Raw genomic sequence first — 13,998 nt, forward strand, 5'->3', positions numbered from 1 at the left:
GGGGAGAGATTGGGGAGAGGAGAGAATATCAAAATATGAATAAGTTTTCTATATACAACATCAGAAACTGAGATCACTCCAAGAGTGAGACAAGAATGACCAACACACATGTTTTTCACAAATGTAATGGGGCAGAGTGCTGGGAACCAGCAACTCAATCACCACTCTGGTCACCGTTTAAACCAATTAGGCGACAGGGAGGGCCTGATTAAGGAGAGGAGTTCCTGATTACCGTATCAGATCATGATTGGGTAGCTAATGAGCTAACTGGCCCATTAACAAGGAGACTGGATCAAACAGCACAGGAAGAAAGTGCAGTGAGGGAAGAAGCAGACGAGAGAAAAAGTCTGACAGGCCCAGAGAAAAGGGAGTTCACTAGGAAGAGATGCCTTTTCTTCCCAAACCTTTGAGGATGGGAGCAGTGGGTCCCCTGTCACACGCATATATTTTAAAAAATGTACAGATTTCACATGCGTGTGCACTGTGAGAACACAATGGATGTTTCTGCAATAAAAATAAAGGACCTGATCTTGCAAATTCTTACACACCTGTTTATTCTTTTCTATTTCCTAAGCATTGTACCACAGGGACTAATATGTTAACTTTGGACTCTATTCAAAACAAATATTAATGTCTGGTTATGGCCTTGGAATTTCTGTGTAGCTTCCTAAATTTATTTCCCATGGACCCTAATCCTAATGTACAATCCAAAAGTGCATGATCCAAAGCCCAGTGAAATCAATGGGAGTCTTTCAATGGGCTTTGGGTCAGTGTCAAAGCACATATACCAAGTTTTGCCATTAGTCCCCATGTAACGCAGAACAGGAATGCCCAGAGATCTCAAGTGTACTGGATTTTATGGGACATTTTGCATTTCAGTTGAACCAGGCAGCCTTTTCTGCTACACCAGCAAATCAACCAATGCTCGCCGAAAGATGAGGGACAGAATGATTCACCTACAGAATGCTCTTAAACCTAGGGGAAGGTGCACTCAGTTGGCAGCCAGAAGACCAAAGTTTCTGATCTCACCTCTACTGACTGCTGTTTGATATTTCTGTGCATCTCAAGAGTCCTTTTCATTAACTAATGCTTTGTGTGACTCACCTTTAGGATAAGGATCATTCCCCATTTTACAAATAAGTTGACTGACCAGGCTAAGCAAGATCATTAAACCAGAGCAAGGACTAGAACCTAGGCCTCTACCATAACGGACCCCAGTCTTACCCAACTGAATCACATGGCATACCTATAACAAGTCTGGCTATCCTGTTACAAGGCTGTTTGCAACTACCATGTTAACCATTAGACAACACTCCCCCTACCAGAGTCAAGCTCAGAACCCAAGATTCCGAATCTCCAGCATTCCACTAATGTCTAGCAAATACTTGTGTAAGATGCTGTCAAAATGTTTGTAGCTGGTCCACAACTGGGTAATTGTTCTCCTTTAACTCAGGTGGTAGAGATCAGTGCTAGCGTGTGATGCGTACAGGTTCAAACACTACTGATGACCCACAAACAGCGGTCCTTCCATGATGGAATCTGATTTTCCAGTCTTCTTTTTTTAAATGTTTATTTAATTCATACCATGAAAAAAGCATCCTTAAAGCAGGTTTTATAAAAACAAAGATGTTCTGGCAATTCTGGCATGACATGCAAACAAAACACAGGTATTAGGCATGCTGGTCATTGTCAGACATTTTGTTTCCTTTTGTCACAAACAGGCAGGCTTAAAGGTGGACAGATACGGAAACACAGGTTTTCCTACATGCCCTGAAAGGATGACCAAAAAAATCACCCAAGTGAACATGTTCAAAGAGAATATTCAGCCACATTGAGACAAATTTCAACATTTTTACTCCTTATTTCTGCCGGAGCTCCAAACATCATCATTCAAAGGCTGTGGATCATGAGAGATCAACAGTTCATTTTGCCTGTTTGTGAAAAGGACACACATAACCTTCCTCGCTATTTGCCACACACCAGGTTTTATCTCAGGAATGACAAACTTTTTTCTCTCTCTCTCTCTTTTGGCACATATAAAAACAGCATCGCAACCAACCTTTCTTGACCACGTGGCGAGGGCTTGAAAAGTTCACTTCCCAGTCGTATCAACCACTATGCTCCTGTGTCAAGGAGCATGAGACACTATTCCAGTATCTCTGGCAGCCACAGATATTTCTTTTGCAGGAAATGGTCCTGGAACTTCTTTACAGTCCAGCCATATAAACCCACTGTTACCTAGTCTACATCCATCTACACTTAAAAAGGACAGCAATGTAGACACTCACTGTAACAACAGAAGGGGCTCTCTCTTTGCTGAAGGTAGTGCATCTCCCTGAGAGGTGAATTCTTCCATCTGCCTATTGCTGTCTCTATAGAGGGCTAGGTCTCACACCCCAGAGAAAGGTAGCTAGCTATGCCAACATAACTTTTCAGTGTAGACCAATCCTAGTTCTTATTCCATGAGACAAAGTCCCAGCCAGCTCATGAGCAAGCACCGTGCCCATCCATCCATAGGCAGCCAAAAGATCACAGAAGAGTCCAAGGTATTGAGTCTTTGACCCTATGTTTAACTGAATCATAAACCTAGCTCTGACATGGGTCTAACTTTAAAGGGGAGGTTTTGTGACAGCATACAACAAGCCTACCAAGTCACGTGGATTTGGTAATATCTTTTATTGGACCACCTTCTGTTGGTGAGAGAGACGAGCTTACACAAAGCTCTTCTAGACCTGAACAAATCTCTCTAATATCCTGGGACCAATACAGCTACATTGCATGAGTCAGGTGGACGTCGTTCAGATATAGTCTCCTTTTTTTTGATCCCTCAATGGTAGATTAAGAGGAAACAGCAAGAGTAAGTCAGTCAGAAGTACAAGTTGGTTCTGACAGGCTAAGCAGGATTACACATGGAAGTGGAGCAACATATCAAGCCTCCAACATGTTCATATGTTGCAAGGAATAAACCTATACACTTGGCCCTCATTACTACAGTATCTGAGCGCCTCACAACCACTAATTGATTTTATTATCCTCACAACAGCCCTGTGAGGTACCATCCCCAGGGACCAGAGACGCAACGGGGGCACAAGGTAGATTAAATAACCTGCCCAAGTTCTGCCTGACTAGGAATTGAACCCAGCCTTCCTGAATCCTAGTCTGGTGCCATCTTCACTCAGCCATACTATGTAGCAATTTTCTCAGTGTGTAGCCAGTTAATCTCATCCTCTTAAATCCAATATACATTTTAATTGGGTTTCACAGTTGTGTAACAGTACATTTGGCAAGGAAGACCTCCAGTTTTGTTCAATGATTAATATTCATTACAGCAGCCAAAAAGCTGCTCTAGCTTACACCAGCTACCAGGGGTCCTAAGGGACCTGTTACAACAGCCAAGGATTGTCAGAGCACACCAAAGCCCCAGCCACACCCACTAAACTGGCTGCAGGCAGGCAGAGTGATGCAGGAAACACAACACTGGCTCTATACCATCAGAAGAGTCTCATCGCTGGTGATGCTTCTGTGCTGGCTGCCCTGGCTTTCACGCTTTGCAATGGTGATGCAGTGTAAAGTGACTGTTGCGCAGGGAAAAATCTGGGTCTCTTTTTTTCTTTTTCCAATACAGAGCCATCAAATTAAAAACATATTTGGTCCCACAATAGCAGCAGCGTGTGAACACTTCCAACTCCATTCATCTCCATTCTGCCTCCTGCTAACTCTGCTCACCTCACCCAGGTGTCAACTTGAAAAGGTGGAGACCATTAAAATGGGAATATTATTAAGTATGGGCATTTTTCCCATAGTCTTTTTAAAAATGTGAGGAAATTAAATAGATCATGGTATTCCTTCAGTTAAAAATTCACAATAAAAGCGCTGTTTTTTCTAATAAGGAAACTTACTCTCATGAGTAGGTCTATTTAAGTCAATTGGACTATTCAGCCACTTAAACACATGTTGTCAAGTATCAGAGGGGTAGCCGTGTTAGTCTGGACCTGTAAAAGCAGCAAAGAGTCCTGTGGCACCGTATAGACTAACAGATGTTTTGGAGTACGAGCTTTCGAGGGTGAATACCCACTTCGTCAGATACACCTGCATGCGCATGCATCTGACGAAGTGGGTATTCACCCATAAAAGCTCGTGCTCCAAAACAACTGTCAGTCTATAAGGTGCCACAGGATTCTTTGCTGCTTTTAAACACATGTGTAACTGTTGCAGGATTGGGGCCTTCACTACTAAAGGTGGGATCTTTGAAAATGCTCAGTATTGGCCTAACTCTGTTCTCATAATGGGATTGTTACCAGAAACTTCAGTGGGAGAAGAGTTAGGCCAACACAAAAGAATTACTGGGTCAGACCAAACGTCCAACAAGCCCAGTATCCTGTCTTCTGACAATGGCCAATGCCAGGTGCCCCAGAGGGAATGAACAGAACAGGTAAACACACTGCACTTTTGAAAATCCCAGCCTATAGCAATTTGTCAAGATTCTGTTTCTGTGCTTACGTGCGTGGCATCTTTAAGATGGAATAACTCCCTCTCTCACATCTCCTTTTCCTCCCTTTATGTTTTGTTTTTATTACTTCACCCTGTGTTGGTGGTTTCTATTGCTGTATCTCCAGATCCAGCACCGAGCAGGAACAATTACAACATATTTGCATGTGCCAATTTCCCTTTTTTTTAAAACCGAAAAGCACAAAAGCAAATCTGGATAAGATATGGCTTAGAGAGATTTATCAGATCTGAGGCACAAAAAATGAGTGTAAATAAAGAGTTCAGGCTATATTCATCCCCTTGGCACCAGTTATTTCACAATTCCAACAGTAGATGTCCTGCTGGGACAATCTGACTCCAAGTGTGAAAAGATTTTTTTTTTTAAATACTGTCATTAAAAATAAACAGTTGCCTTGACACTAAATTTCCATAACTTAAACTATTCTTTTCTTTCACTTGGCTTGAGAAAGCCCCAATTCTTCCATGAGAGCTTCAAAAGTTCTTGGCAAAGACCAGGGTCTCGGTGTTCATGATTCCTCAATTGTATTTCTTAACTCTCGATATGAAGGTCAAGTGGTTTCCTAAAGAATAAAACCTGCCTGGCTTGCTTTGACTTGCAGCGAAAGGTCCTTAATCTTGCTGTCTCTATGACATTCAAACAAGGCTGCTGTCAACCTTCAAAAATCTTTAGTCCCTAATGGACTGTACTGAAAAAAGTTACAGCATTACAGAAATCTACCGTATCATCCCTGAAATTCCTTCTGCGGAGCAACAATCACTTCACAGGAGCAGAATTACAAAAAAAACACCCTGTAATCATTTGATATTAGAAACATATGGGACCTCACTGGAAACAGATACATCAGCCTATTGTCTTTCCTCAAAAATAAGTTTTCCCTTCCTGCTCAATTCTCCCATGTGACCAGAAATCTGGACATTCCTTCACAGCAACACTTACACACAGGGCCAGATTCTCCATCTTCCACAGAGCGGAAGTCAGAAGTATCATCCAGGTAATGGGGTAAATCCCGCTAGTCATACCCATGAACACAAGCAGTGCCATTGTCTTCACTGAGCTGCTCAACTAACAATTAAGCAACTGGACCTAGCCATCATAATGGAAAAAAGAAAATGTCTTCAAAGACAGGCAAGCTACATTAATTCTGTCGCACTCGGGAGAGAGAGATTTTTGCACCTTAAAAGGATGTACAGGAATGTCTTATCCTTTCTTTTCCCCTTTCTCTCTCTGGTCCCCATTCTTTTTTTCTGGTTAACTCTGTTCTTCTTCCTTCTGCAATGTTATTTCATAGAAGTCAACAAAGCGCATCTACATTTCACTAAAATGCTCATCCCTTTCCTTTTTTTAAAAACAAAACAAAACTAAATACTGTCAAACTCTTTGATCCAAACTATGTTTGATCATTTGTCTCCTTGGTGCCCCATCCATCGTCAGGTATGCACTGGGGACCTGAGTCAAACCCCAATTATCCCATTGATTTCAATGGGCTTTGCCTCAGCACCTTAAGAAATACATCCTCCCACACATGCCAGGCTGCAGAGCTCCCTGCAGGGCTCTCACTGAAGGCCAGAGCCTATAGTAGCCCCCCGCCATATGGGATATCAATGGACAGAGGATCTGCTAGCAGCAGACCCACTGACAGAGCTCCCACACCTTTACTGACCCTCTCTTGTCCCACAACTAAACACTCCTGCAACTCCCCACACACGGAACCCCGACACAGGCCTTGAGCACTTCACCCAAATCCCCCTTCCACTTCCCATAGGGTAGGATTTTCCAAAGCACTCAGCACTGGCCTACTCTACTCCCATTCAAGTCAATGGGAGTTTTACCACAGACTTCACAGGGAGCGGAGTTTGGCCAACACAGAGCGCTTATTGAAAATTCCTCCCATAGCTGAACCACAATGGTTTTGCTCCATCTAGGATTTTCTCAGACCAAGAAGGATGGGCAGGATTTGCCCCATAGTGAATGACTTGAACTGTGTTTTTGCATTTTTGCCCACTGCTCCAATTTACCTGAAAAAGTGTAATGTGCAAATGAACCGATCAATAATTTCATTCTCCTTTTTGAAAAATCTATTCTTAAACACACTTGTTGTGGAAAACTCGGACACAATATAAAGCGAAATACATCAGCAACACTGCGATGCTACTGACAAAAGACAACCCGTGACTTTGAATTCCATTCTTTCCTGGCTCACGACGATGAAGCAGAATGACTTTGTGCTGCAAATTCATTATTCACAAACTCACTGCACACAAGTAAAGCTGAAATAATTACTATATAAGACCATCCTTGAATAGGACTGTGCTTGAATGAGTACTCTGCTGACACATAATAAATACAACTGTAAACTTTCTTGATATAGTTGCATGCAGGGGAGAGATTCAAGGAGCTGATGTCATCTTTTCTATTTCCAGAGTTTCATGCCAAATATAGAGCCCTGTTTTCCCCTGAACATACAGGCCTTGCTTCTAAGGAATTCCTTCACCGCTAGCTGCACCACAAACACACATTTTCCCATAGCCCAGAATGTAGAATCAAGCTGAGACTGCCTATTCCCTTTAACCACATTCCCTCCAGCCCTGTCCCCACTCATGGAACATAGACGTACACTGGCTCATGGAACCTAGCCTAAATACAGGGGCACAGGCTCCCCCTGAAGTAGAGGGGATGGTAGGATGGTAAATATCAGACCTGGAAGCTTATGCCACAAACTTTATACATAAGCTAAAATTTCAGAAAATTAGAGGATTTCCATTCCACAACAAACTAACTTCTTCATTTTTTCCTGCACATAGGGGAAAAGAAAATGTTGCATTATGTATAATTTTAAGAAAATAAAAAGAAATGGAGCTAACAAGACCTGTGCCCATCACCATTCTGATCAATCTGGCCCCCATCTCTTTTTAAACTGTAAGTTCTTAAGTGCAGACATCATGCCACCCTATGCATGTCCACACAGATTATCACACACTAGGGCCTTGATACTGACTGAAGTCTTTGGATGCTGCCTCAATATAAACACCACCACTCGTGGTGACATAATATGCATTCACTAGTCAAGGATAGGAAATACATCGCCAGGTCTGATCAGCAGCCTGATTTTGCAGGGCAACAAGGCAATTGTACTTAAAGGGCCTGATCCTTGAGTCACACCATTCTGTAAGTGTGAAGGGGTTTTAAACTGAGGGTAAATGTAGTTTACACTCACTTTAAGCAGCCTAGGGGGATTATCTAGAAGATGGGGTGTGTGATATGCTCTACAAGGGTGCGATTTCGAAAGCACACTAACATATTGTGCATTAACTGGTCTGTGTAAATCCTGCTCGTGTGCTTTAACATAATGCTGTTTGCAACAGTAGGAAGGAACCTTTAGCGCACACCAGCAGGGTCTGCATGGACCAATTAACGTGCTACATGTTAGTACACTTTAGAAATCATGCCTTTAGTTATAACGAGAATTGGGTCCTCCATAAAAATTGTCAGAGCTTTAAAAATTCACTCGCCAATTCACCAGCAGTGAGTAATAAACATGCCATGAAAAGTGGGCAGTCTAAACCATCTACTTCTGCAGAATTAAATCCTCATTGTTGAAAACAATTACATTTCTAACCTCGATGGCTGGAAGATAACCTTCCAATGTCAACCAATGCAGAGAAGTCTTCCTGAATCTGCAAACTATAACAGTGCTTTTGCTGCTCCCCCTCCAATCTCACAAAAAAAGCAGAGAGAGATTAACAAGGATGTGGTCAGTTTCACACTGCTATTTAGAGTTGCAAGTCAGAACAAAGAATCACATCAGTGTCACTCTGCTGCTGAATGAGCAGCAGCACAATCAGCAACAGGAACTATTCATGGGAGAAAAGGACCCAAAACATGGAACAGAGGTTGAGTATCAGAGAACCCTGCCCAGAGACACATCTGGCAGAAGCCAGGATGCTGGGAGTACACCTCCACCCCGATATAACGCTATCCTCAGGAGCCAAAAAAATCTTACCGTGGTACAGGTGAAAGCGCATTATATCGAACTTGCTTTGATCTGCCGGAGCACGCAGCCCCACTACCCTGCAGCACTGCTTTACCGCATTATATCTGAATTTGTGTTATATCGGGGTAGAGGTGTAGTAAGAACATCCCCCGCCCTTCTCCCAAACACACACAATTTAGTAGGCTCAGCAGGTGAACAACGAATTCCTTGTCCTTTCCAGCAGCCAGAGGATGCGTTTCAAAGACTAGCGTGTTTTAACTGCTATCTTAAAAGCAAACAGCATCAATACATCACGTGTTCACTGTCAAGAGAGACACCGCAGAGATCTCAAGAGACAGTTCAAGGCAACAAAACTGGAACTTTCACGAAGTCACATATGGCCATTAAGTTAATGGATAATCTACAAACAGTCTTCACCGTCAGAAGTGTTTATTGGTAATAAGGGGTTAAGCACTTCTGAGTCCACACAGTTTATCAGAATAAAGATATGCAAGATAACCCATGGACACATGAGCACAAATTCATCTTTGCTGTAACTCCACTGACTTAATAACATTACATCAGGACTGCATGATGGGAATTCTCCCATCGGCTTTGCGCTGTCTGCACCATGAGTTAGGTTGGTTTAGCTGCGTCACTCAGGGATGTGGATTTTTATACTGACCTAATTTATACTGACCTAACTTGCTACTGTAGACCAAGCCTCAGTTGTGTTCAGTCCAATTTTACCTCTCAGCCAGGAGGTTGGGAGTTTATGCCCTGATCTAGTAAAACACTGAACCACGTACTCAACTTTAAGCATGCAAATGGTCCCACTGACTTCACTGGGAATACGCACTGGTTTAAAGTCAAGCATGTGGTCAGGTGCCTCTCTGAATCAGGGTTTTAAAGTCATATGCCAAGATTAAAGTGCACACTCAGTTCTGTCATAGAAGTGCAGGACTTGGGATGTGCTCACTTCTGGGAAACACTGTCCTTTGTATGACCACTACATAATCCATCTAATATTATTACAAGCTTGTCTGATCTGGGTTTACTAACTCGTTAATACATAGGCTTTTGGTAATCAGGCTCTTTTGGACTGTGACCAACTTCTTAGTTTTTTTCTCTCTCTTTTTAAGCAACTTTTTCTGTTCTGGAAAGTTGATAAGTTGAAAGTTCCACCATCTGTAGTTTAGCACATCTTGTTCTTAAGTAATTTCAACTGCAGCCAAGACATAGGAGGGTGTATGTGCAGGAGTGGTTCAGCTCCTTCAGGAATATCTGAAACTCAGTGCAGGTTCACAACCAGACATTACTTAAAGCCTCTGAAAAAAAAGCCCAACCGCTATGTCAGCCCTTGAATTTGGGGGCAATTCCTTTCTGTTGAACTAGTTTCCGAATAAGCTGTTTATTATAAGTACAATAGTTAGACTGGATGTCTGCAGTGTATAGGTCTACACAATTTCTGCTCCAACGCTTCCTGTTCTGCAGCCTCGTGTTTACTTCACTGTACACGTTATAAAGCGGCATAGTGGTTAGCCATTCTACTTCATTCATATAGGATTTAATTCAATTAGAGGCATTGTACAGAAACATGGCCAGTTCTTGACCCTGTGCACTGAACCCACAGAAGCCTAAATCTGAGTAAATTAATAACAGTATCATGTTTGGTTAAAAATATTTCAGCTGGGGCTGGAGGGGCGCGGAAAAACACCTACACCAATCACCACATTAGCAGTTGCATAAAAACAGAAGCTCATCTGACAATAAATTATGAAAAGGAAGCCCATGTCTTTAGGAACTTCCTCCCTGTCACCTCTTTGTGCTATGCTTGCCTCATTTCTGTCTTGTCACACAGTATTGACACTGCTTGTGCAAACACCTTCTCCTCTGGAACCCCTGTTGTCTGCGACAAGCTGCTATTATCGCTTCTCCTCAGTCCAGTGTAAATTTCGAATAATTGCACTGACATCAATGTATATTGGTGTAAGTGATATGAGAAATGAGGCTTCTCTCTTTTCAAATCCTAGCTAAACAACTATTTTCCCCTTTGCTAGTTCCTCTTAATGTTCTCTCCCTCTCCTGCTTTTATATGTGTAACAGAGCAATTATATAGTTTGCAGTAAATTTGCGAAGTATTTCAGGTACAATTCTTATGAAAGGTGCTACAGAATGTTATTGTACTGCATGGTATTACACACACCCTGCCAAAAATATATTTTCCTGTCACTGTTTCAACACATTTCATGTTCAGGGCCCTTAAGAAAACGGTACACTAGGAACAACTTGTGATCAACATAACTGTACATTGACAATTAACAAAATATGTTAAGTGTCAATTCATTTCACGGCATCATTTGATTTTGCTTAGCCCCAGTCTGCAGTTCAAAAGTTTTGGCAGCAGCTAGCACCATAAATCATAAATCTCCTGGTATCTGATTCCTCCCATAAAACTACACACTGAGTTCAGGATTCTGGGCAGGTCATCAAGCACAGCTGGATTCTTTTCAGAGCTACCATATCAATTTTCAAGTCTATTTAATGTTATGAAAACAATAAATGGGACGAGCATACAAGAGATTTGTTTCCCTAAATGAAGAGATTAGCATACCACAGATTATTGGAGGAATAGCTCGGAGAGATTTTAGTCACACTCAGCACATCAATATTTTGAACAATGTAAGCTTTTCAAGATTCCTGGTGGGTGGATGTTACTCACTACAGATTTATTTCTAATATACACCTTCATCTGTCTTTACTATTGCTCATTGGAAAATGGAAGCAGTTCCCCAGGGAGACTGGCCATTACTGTTTTCCCAGGAAGCCAACAGCTTGATAGGCGAAACTGTGTGTACAACAACACAACTAATGCATCTTCAGTACAATTATATTCCTGCTGTACATTCACAATCAATTTTCAAAAGAAAAAAAATGACCACTTGTTACAAATAACCTACACGGGCATGTGGAAGTTATGTTGACATTGCAGTAGAATAACTTTCACTAAAGTCATGCCCAGCAATCCATGTGCAAAAAACATATTTACGGTACTATTAACTCCTGTTCACTGCACTTGCAGCTTCGGGAGCCTGGAGTGCTGCCCACCATGCCCTGATAGCCACTCTTGTGTACGTTCACTGCAAAACATATCGTGCACAATTCTAAGCCCAAAAAAAAGCACAAGGAATACAGTAAATGCCATTCTACCAATGTACACTATTCCCAAGAGTGACCAATATATGAAAATTCCAACCCACTAAAGCAGAGGTTATGATGTTCTGTAGGAATGCTATGACCACAAACAGCGAGCAAAACACAGCTGAGTATTAGTGGGTCGATACTGAAAGCAGCGCCATGAACCATGACAAAATACAAACCAAACTAAACTATGAGAAGTGCTTGGGTCATGTCCATAATATGGCATTTGCACAAAATTCAAGAAATTTAGAATTGAAACTGGACCCCTCTTCCTCGCTTCCCATCCTGAGCCCACATTGCACAAAGCACAAAATGATGTGTCAGTTGATTGACTCCATGATAACATGTTTCAGGGGACATCGCATATCCTCATAACAGAGAAAACAGAGAAAAAGGAGAGAACAAAACATGGGCAGGGAAGGGGCCAGGATCCACAGCTACAACCAAGGCAAAGGTGGCACAAAAATATATAATATAATAATTGGAGATATACCAATCTCCTAGAACTGGAAGGGATCTTGAAAGGTCATTGAGTCCAGCCCCTTGCCTTCATTAGCAGGAGCAATTTTTGCCCCAGATCTGTAAGTGGCCCCCTCAAGGATTGAACTCACAACCCTGGGTTTAGCAGGCCAATGCTCAAACCACTGAGCTATCTCTCCCCTCTTAGGCATGCCACTGCAAGCACTGGGTGCTGGGCACAAGTCTGAAGGCTGCTTCAAGCTACATCAGCAACCAACAGACTGAAATGACAGCCAGAGCAGCCTTAGTGCACCTCCTTCCCTCCAAACATGCCCCCTACACTGGCAGCCTAGAGGAGGCTGGCCTATGAGTCACGGTGTTGATTCTAGAACACTGGAGCATCCCTACTACTTGAGGGTGACCGTCCGATGGCAGGTTACATTGATTCAATGACCTGCTTGATTTTTCCAGCAGTGCAGCACAGAGCCGCCACGCTGTCGCAAGAACCTGCCCTGCAATCCAAAAACGTCATGTTTAACGGCTGCAAGCCTCTCTCAACATCTCGCCCCATGCTGAAACATCAGGCAAGAGTAAGGCTGTTAAATTCAAATCCTCTGAGCTTCATCCCAACTATACAAAATTAGCGTGGGTTAAATTCATTTCCAGCTACCCTGTTTTCCCGCACAGCGTCTGACAAGCCAGACTGGGTTGAGCCAAACCATGTTCGAGCCAAGTTTACAAATGTGCTTAATCCAGGTTCTAAAATGGTTCAACCTTATTCTCACTGACCGGCTGAACTGGGACTATGTCTAACCCAGGTCTCCATGTGGCTTTCACATGAGTCACAGAATGCCTCACTGGCGGACTTTTTTCAGCTTAGTTGAAATAATATTTTCACCATTGTAAGGTGGTGAAAAGAACAGAGAATTAAATCTAAGGGGGAAGAGGTGCAACAGACAGCAATGGGTTAATATACTAGCCTTTCACCTCTGGAGACTTTGGCCCTGAATCCACTGAGACTTATGGACTTTTACATATTGACTTTGGTGGGACTACTCACGATGTGTAAAGTTAAGCAAGTACATACGTTTTCACAGGATCAGGGCCCTAGTGCTGAATTCAGCCCTGGTATAGGCAGGTACACCTCTAAATTTATCCCTAGAACTCCAAAGGGAAGATAAACATTTAATTCTAAATTTCTTTGCTTTCTTGACTTTAATGGGAGTCAGACCCCCTCTTGCCATGGCCAAATTTGGCTTCAAAGATAAAAATTCATTGTAGATCATAAGAGTAAATGAGTACAGTCGATTATGTGACCTAATTTACCATGGTCCACCATACACGTTCACACTTAGGACCTGTAAGTGTACGTATGTGACTTAAGTTTTACAGCAGATCTAGTTTCCGGCCAGGCTGGGCTCTTCCCCACTCCAAACAATTGTTAATCACTTGAAAACAAAAGATCTGACTCCAAAGATCTGACCTGGTTCTTCAGTGTAGCATTTTGCAAAGCCAAGAGCCGAGCACTTCGAATATAGCTCTAGTAAAAAATCCTTTTTAAAAATGCATGAGCCAGACAATGCAGTGCAGCCCGGGCAAGATGAAATTCTGTATAACTTCTGTGGGATAGTCAATGCTCAGGTGTCAGCATAATGCTAAAACAAGCCCCAGCATCTCCCATTTTTGCCCAGGCATGTGTCTATGCCACTTATTACCTACTGTGAAAATATGGTGTGGAAAGCAATCACGCAACATGGCCACGCTACACTAAATGTTAGACATTCAATCCAAATTAATTCGAAACTTATCAAGTGTATTCATGGTGAAACACCATTTTGACATTGCACTCAAGTGAAGC

General features: G+C 42.3%; 1 protein-coding gene across 4 annotated transcripts in view; it reads right to left on the reverse strand.

Annotated features, from left to right (window-relative positions):
* ANTXR2 (ANTXR cell adhesion molecule 2) overlaps window positions 1-13,998 on the reverse strand; it is a 170,701-nt gene that overhangs the window by 132,028 nt on the left and 24,675 nt on the right. The window lies entirely within an intron of this gene.

The sequence above is a fragment of the Chelonoidis abingdonii genome, chromosome 5 (genome assembly GCF_003597395.2).
Source record: "Chelonoidis abingdonii isolate Lonesome George chromosome 5, CheloAbing_2.0, whole genome shotgun sequence".
Taxonomy (NCBI): Eukaryota; Metazoa; Chordata; order Testudines; family Testudinidae; genus Chelonoidis; species Chelonoidis abingdonii.